Genomic DNA, 7,322 nt, shown 5'->3' with positions numbered 1-7,322 from the left:
CGGGCCGCCTCTGCCCGCGGCCGGGGTCGGCGCTTGGCCTCCGCGGCGCTCTCCAGCGGCGCGGCGGTACCGCTGGGAACGGGTCTGGTCTGTACCTAACGGCCTTGGGGTACCTGTCGTGTCCCGGCGTTGTTCTAAGGACGCTCCTGAACATGAAGGAACATTGCAATTCCCACCCCTTACCCCCCTGAGCAGAGTCTCTGAGCACCCAGACGTTTCCTCCCTTCTCGCACACCCCTGTCGATGAGGGGCCCAGAATATGTCACTGGCATCACTTTTACTGAACTTGAAGTGCTCTAGGGTTTATCCCTGTTAGGTAAATCCTCTGCAATCACAATTTCTGCAGTTTGTCTCTCTGCTGAAGCACTCTACTAAAAAGCCTGTGTGCAAATTTTTCATGCCTTCCCCTATAAACAAATCAACAGAGTTCTTGCAGAGCTCACTTCCCACCTGTTGTGAGCACAGCGTCACTGTGCTATAGCATCGTCATCTCCACGTTCAGATGTTACATTTGTCTCAACTATAGTAAATGTAGGGATAATCTATTAAAAGAAGGGACGTCTTAGGATAATGGCTCAGGTAAGCTTTGGTCAGGATGTTTATACTTTGTAACTTTCCATTAGTGAATGTGGATCAGCAACGTTTCAAGGAGTAATTAATTTGCTGCTCTCGGCACTTTGAGTGCAGCTTCATTAAATGCTGTGTGTGTTGTGCTCCCTACTAAAACACCAGGAGACAGCCGGTCTAAATGCCGTGCTTCCCAAACAGGAAGTGGCTGAAAAGTTACCTTTGCATCTCAAAACAGCAACAAATCAAAAATATATACAAATCAGCCCCAAAACTTGGGCAAGAATAAAGTTATACTTTTGGAAGAGATGTTAAAAGTGGCTTTCAGACCCTGTCTCTGCAAAGTGCCGCTGCAGACTTAACAGTGGCATAATATAGAGTTTTGTGGGGTTTTCCCTTTGGGATTGCCCCGGGGAGGCAGACTGTGCTGGCTGAATTTTGCCAGTCTGGCCCAGTTATTGTGCTAACCTCCACCAGAAGGCCCTTGTCCTTGTTGATTGGCTTCCTTCTTGCCCTTCACCTGACTGGGCTTAGTCACTGCAAGATAAGAAAGAACAGTTCTGGCATAACTCTAGTGTTTCAGAAGGTCTGGATTCCCCCTCTGTACCTCTCCACTTACTGGAAAGGAGAAAGGGAATCTGAAGAGAGACATGGGACTTCCCTAGGAAAACTGAGTTAGTCACGTCCTGCAATCCTTCTGAGGAATCCAGTAAGGAGAAACTCACAGGCTGCTAATGGGCTCGGTAACACCTGACTTTCCAGGCTGCTTTCTCAACATCTGGGCTTCTGGCCAGGTTGTACCCTAAGTTTTGGCAGAATGCCCTGAAATTTCCAGCCTGGCAGCTCTCTTTGTGCCCTGGGCTGTGAATCTCTGCCTTCCATCACATTCTGCCCCAGGGCTTTCTGCTGGGGTCTCTGTCACTCATCCCCCTACCCTGCCTGCTCCAAACATTATGATCTGCTCTCTCTACTCTGGGGAAAAGCCCACATTTGCTCCATCTGATGACCACTGACCAGGACTGTACTTGCCACACTTTTGCTGTCTCAAGGTGGCTGTACCCCGGTTAAATCTAAGCCTTGCTCCCCTCCCAGCTCACAACAGAGCTTCCTTTGGCTGGTGTAGTTTCTTCCAGCTCCTGTTCAGCTCCTCTGACTCTGGCCTCATGAGATTTTTTTTTTTTTTAAGAAGCCTGCCTGTGAACATATACAGAGCCAGAGCAATGGCAACAGTTTATTTAATTCAAGAGAAGAGCTGGTGAAGGGAAGCTGTGCTGAATCCTCATCCAGTCCATAACAATCCCTTGCTCTGCACCTGACCTTGCCAAGTGTGACTGGGATTATGAAGCTGATCTGGATCTTGAGGTGGCCACGCAGCATCCCACCCCAGGATAGCTGTCTTCCTGCTAACCCTCCATAAACTGCTGTTCTGCCAGCCACACTTGGATGTGCTAAAGCAGCAGTGTGGCATATTGGCCCATGCTTCTGCCAGCTGGGACACAAATGTTCACCACAGCACCCTAGTTACTGAATTCCATGCTGAGTTTGGCACTTGGCCCACTTGCAAAGGTGAAAAGTATTCACAGAATGGTCTTCTGCACTTCCTTGTCTTGAAACCAGCACACCATCCTTCTGACTCACGGAGAAGTGATACAGGGAGATATCCTCCAGTGAACCCAGAAAAACAACTGCACATCAAAACCTGCTATTTGTGACTGAAGGAGAAATTCCCTCCCTTAGCATCATCCACCAAACAAGATAAAGAAGAAAAGAGGTCACATCATATCCTAAATGCAGAGATGCTTAGAGAAGAGCAACAAGTAAAGGAGTGAATGATTAACAGCTTCCCAGACTCCTGGGGATCTTGGCTGCAGTCATGCACATGCACAGGGTGTGGCTCAGGGCAGAAGGCTTTGTTCCCTCCCCCTCCAGCATCAGGACACAGACGACAGAGCTGTGTTTGAATAGAGCTGTAGTCGAGATTTCAATTTCCTCTTTATTTCCTTCCTCTGCATTCCGTCTGTCTCTCCTTTCTTTGTTATCACTCATTTGTTGTTGTGTGTATCCTCCTGGTTTTTTCTTTCTCTGCCTGTTATTTTTTCCCTGCATGTTATTTTCTCTTACACCGAAGGTGACACCTGAGCCTCTTCCCTGCCTGCTTCTCTTCCCAGTGCCGTCGGTGCTGAATTTTGTCCAAGATGCAGCCATACAGGGTATCACTCCTACTGCTGAGACCTTCGAGGCCTGTAGAAAAGAACCGAATTTTCAGCTGTTATTAAAACCACTTTGCTCCATGATCAACAGAACTAATGAAGCCAGGTTTCCTGTGGTTTCGGCTCTGACTCACTGGCTGCGACAGGCTCGCCTCCCGTTTCTGTTCCGTGCCCGATGTGACATCTCCCCTGGATGAGCGGGGCGGGCGCTGCCGCGGGCCCGGAGCGCCGCGCGGCGCCGAGCGCAGCCCTTACAGCCCAGCTCCTCTGCGTCTCTCCCTGCTGGAACACTCATTTGAGCCTGAGTCGCTGACGCTCACAAATCCCTAGGAACTTAATTATCTTTGAGGTTTCTACCTCTTTAATTCATTTGTTTGCGACTAGCCAATGTGTTCTGACATTTTTATGAGGGGCTGATGGGCAGATAAGCAGTCAGATGATTGATTATCAGTCTTTAGGAAAGAAGGTTGTTGCCCTGTGGTCATGGAGATAACCTGGGAGCAACCCAAACAGCTAAAGAAGAACATAAAATCCTTTATAAAGTTTTGAAAATTGCACTTTCTCTGTGCAGACAGTTTTGATTGTCTGCATGCCCACATGTCTGATCAGCCTCCTTGCATCCTGCTTGGGGATGTCCCATGTCTCAGCTCTCTTCTGAAGGGTAGGGAGGGGGAAGAAAGGGGAAAAAAAATATTCTTCATTAAGCAGCAATTCATCAGCTGTACTGAGGAACCACTGAGATTCAGCCTGCCCTAGCACTCCTGCTGCCACCATCCTTTATGAGAAATTTTTATCAATAATGGGAAGGCAAAAAGCTCAAGAAGTAGGATACTACCTGAATAGGTTTAGTCTCACAGCAAAGATATAAACAAAGCATCTATAAGGATTTTTCACTCTCCATGTGATGTCTCTGGTTTGGATAGGGCACTGCATCATCTTCTGCTAGTGACTGAAATGACCCAAATATACATATTTATATTTTTACAGTCCATAAATCACTCTGGGATCTACCTTTTCTGTATAAAAATGCCAGATAAATCTAAGGTGTTATTATTAGATTTGTGAAATGTCACTGTGCACATCCTGATTTTCATGCCCTTTGCACCAAGCTCACATGGCAGATCAATTTGTAAACATCTGGGGTTGTTCTTTACTTGATGGATTTCTCAGTGTCCACTTTCCAACAATCCAGAAAAAAAATGTTTAGGGATGAAATAATCTAAGGTTAACTGTGCAATTCCCTTCATTTTTTTCCTTTGATGCTAGAAAATCTTTGATCCACCCAGAGCAAGTGGGTTTTGGTATTTCCTAACCAACCCTCTCTTGATACATTTGTTTATCCCTGTGCAAAATGCTACCCAGTCAAAATTTTTCTTTTGTTTAGTTTTACATATACTTTTTACAGATATAAATTGCTGCACAAAGGTATGAGATAAAAAAGCAGCAGGCACTGGATACAATTTCCATGTGGAATCCAGAGAAAGCCTTATATGGATGTGAGCAATAGCTATATGCATATGCATAACTATTACAAGTAGCAGCCCTCGCAGTCAAGACTTGATGTTCTGACATTGCCCCAGTTGCACCTGGCTGTGTGTGAGCCTGGTTAAGAGATCCTTGGTTAATGAAGAGGTTTATATAGGCAATGCTTGCATTTTTTAAAGCTATCTTGAATTTTTTTGAGAAATTTAATTTAAAAAAAATTTTAAGAATGAAATTTCTAGAAATTTTCATCAGGAAGTTTAGTGGTGTTTCAAAATGTAGGTAAAGTGAAAATTTATAAAAAATATTGACAACAAATATTTGGCCCTGCCCTTTCTTCCCTTCTTCTTATGTTGTTTAAATAAGCCCTTCACAAACACACGTACACACACATCTGTATATATATAAACCAGACAAACCAGCATGTCCAACTTTGATTAAGGCAGCTGGCCAGCAAAACACTGAAACCATTGCTCTGCCATTCATTTTAACCACAGCCAATATATTTACACTTGGTTGTATTGGTAATTCTTCAACTGGTTGAAGAGTTGGGATCAGCTAGCTGCCATGCATGCTTCTATAAATATATTTATGTTGTAGAAAAAATAATATCATGATTTTTATAAAAATAATATAATTATCTACGAATATTTGAGCTCATTTTATTATGGAGATGTAGGCTGTGGGAAGACAATTACAAATAAGAGTTCATGATTACAGCATTCTGTTCAAAAGTGGAAAATCACATTTACCTCTTCTGTGCTGGAAATAATGCATCTTTTTACATCAGTAACCTCAAATACTGTGTGATTAGTATTTTCCAAATATATATTGCAGAAAATTTATGTTTATACTACTGGATTTATGTTTATACTACTGTGTCTGATCTATAGTGGTTTAGAATGCAGCTTAAATAATCGGAGTTTAAGATGGTACAACAGCATTAAGGAAGAATTTGTAATTTTAAAACATTTAGACCTTTCAGAATTCATCAAATGACACTCCAGTTAAGAAGGAAATTTAAACTATTGACTACTACGACAGAAGCTGTATTTTACCTTTTTATTCAAAGGAAGATTTCCAAGATAATGTGTGTATTTTAAATGACTAGTCGAGCTTCCCTCATGTAATGGCAACTAATCAATAAATCATGTGCCATTGTTGTAGCTCAGCATGTCAAATAGCAGCATTTCAGTGTCCACACTAATAGGTGTTGAGCAATTTTTTTGTTCTTGTACATTTCTAGCTCATTAGCCTGGATTCTAGGAGTGGTTATTTTCATGTCAATGAAATTGGTAGAAAAATCACATCTTACCTGCTTCTGCCAAAGGGAGGAGATGGAATGGGGTAATGAACGGGAAACTTCTGTTCCTTAACACTGCTTGCCACCCCATGTAGGTTTGCTAAAGCAGCTTTTCCTTGTGAGCAACATGGAAAATAAATACATGGCATCCTGCTAGACATACTGGATGTTTTGATGCTCATGGGAGATGGTAAAAGGATGAATGTATTTGAAAGCAGCTTTTGGCATACATAAATCATGAGGTTTGCTGAGGCCTGGGATATCCAACTCGATGGATTTTGGTTAGATAACAGCACAAAGATGGACTAATAAACTTTCAATTATCCTGCACATCTCAGTTACATTTGCCTACCAGAACTGCAGTGCAATCTTCATCTGCCATATGAAAACTGCCCTGCATGAGTAGGTGAAATAGGTGGCCAGTATGCATCCAAATCTCTGGTTTGAGAATGGTGGCCAACAGCTGAAAAAGCATTAACCTTTGGTGTGATCTCCCATTGTCATTAATCACATTTGGAGCGCCTTTGCCACTCTGTCAGAGTTTCTAAAAATGTTCTTGATGAAAACGGTTGGTTCACTTGGACTCAGGCCAAAATAAAGTGGTGTTTGTCCTCAGAGAGATGCAATGAAGAACTAGCCAAAGTGCAGTTGTTGTCTTTTGTCTGCAGTAAACAGCTCTAGCTCATCAGGATATTGCAAAATCTCAATGTCCTCTTTTCATCAGTCTTAAAAATGCCTGGGTTTTTTCATGTTTTAATTTATTAGAAGATTAAGTTATTTTCTTGTGGACAATAAGTCAGGATGTAATAAACCCCGTGTTTATCACAGGCACATTACATAACTGGAACTCATGCAATCTGAAGTGAATTGTGAGGGTTTGTATAGGTTTCTGCAAATACAAAACACAGATGCTCTGTTTTCCAATGGATCTGTTTTATGTGTGTGTGTATATATACATGTATATGCATCAAGTCTGTGCTCATACTCCTTTCCTGCATGCAGTGCAAGAAAGCCTGGGGTTTCATTTCCAAAGTGATTAATAGTTGAGGCTGCAGCTATATTTCATTCTAGTAATTCTTGCATAAACTGTGCTCCTCTGAGAAAGCAGATTGCAAAGCAAATTCAGTCTCATCACATCAGCTAAGGAATTGTCCTGCGCAGTGACACACGCAAATCAGGATTTTGGTCACCTTTTTGATTGTTCTGAATGCTTCTTTCCTTCAAGAAAGCTCCTCATCCAGAGTGGTGCCTCCTCCCAAGACTTGTCACACAAAAAGTCACCACTGGATGCAGAAGGCCCTCTGCAACTTGTGGTTTTTCTCCTGGGACCGTGTCTACTGTGTGACCTCACACATGGACCTTCACAGACCCAGGCAGCTGGAAAGGAGCTCTGAGGTATTTAGAACATAGCCCTGACTTGGGGTAGTGTCACATACACCTACAGGTGAATTTTAACTTGGTTGCCCAGAGGAGGAGCATGACATTGATCAGAGGGCTGGAGCCCCTTTCCCACTAGGAAAGGCTGAGAGAGTTCGGACTGTTCAGCCTGGAGAAGATATGGCTCCAGGGTGACCTTATTGCAGCCTTTCAGTACCTGAAGGAGGCCTATAAGAAAGATGGGGAGAAACATTTTAACTGGGCTTGTTACTGTAGGACAAGAGGTAAGGATTTTAAACTAAAAGAGGGTTGGTTTAGAGTAGATAAAAGGGAATTTCCTACTATGAGGAAGGTGATTCACTGGTACAGGCCACCCAGAGAGG

The sequence above is a fragment of the Geospiza fortis genome, unplaced genomic scaffold, assembly GCF_000277835.1.
Source record: "Geospiza fortis unplaced genomic scaffold, GeoFor_1.0 scaffold195, whole genome shotgun sequence".
Taxonomy (NCBI): domain Eukaryota; kingdom Metazoa; phylum Chordata; class Aves; order Passeriformes; family Thraupidae; genus Geospiza; species Geospiza fortis.
The sequence above is the reverse complement of the archived record's forward strand: the minus strand, read 5'-3'. Positions refer to the sequence as shown.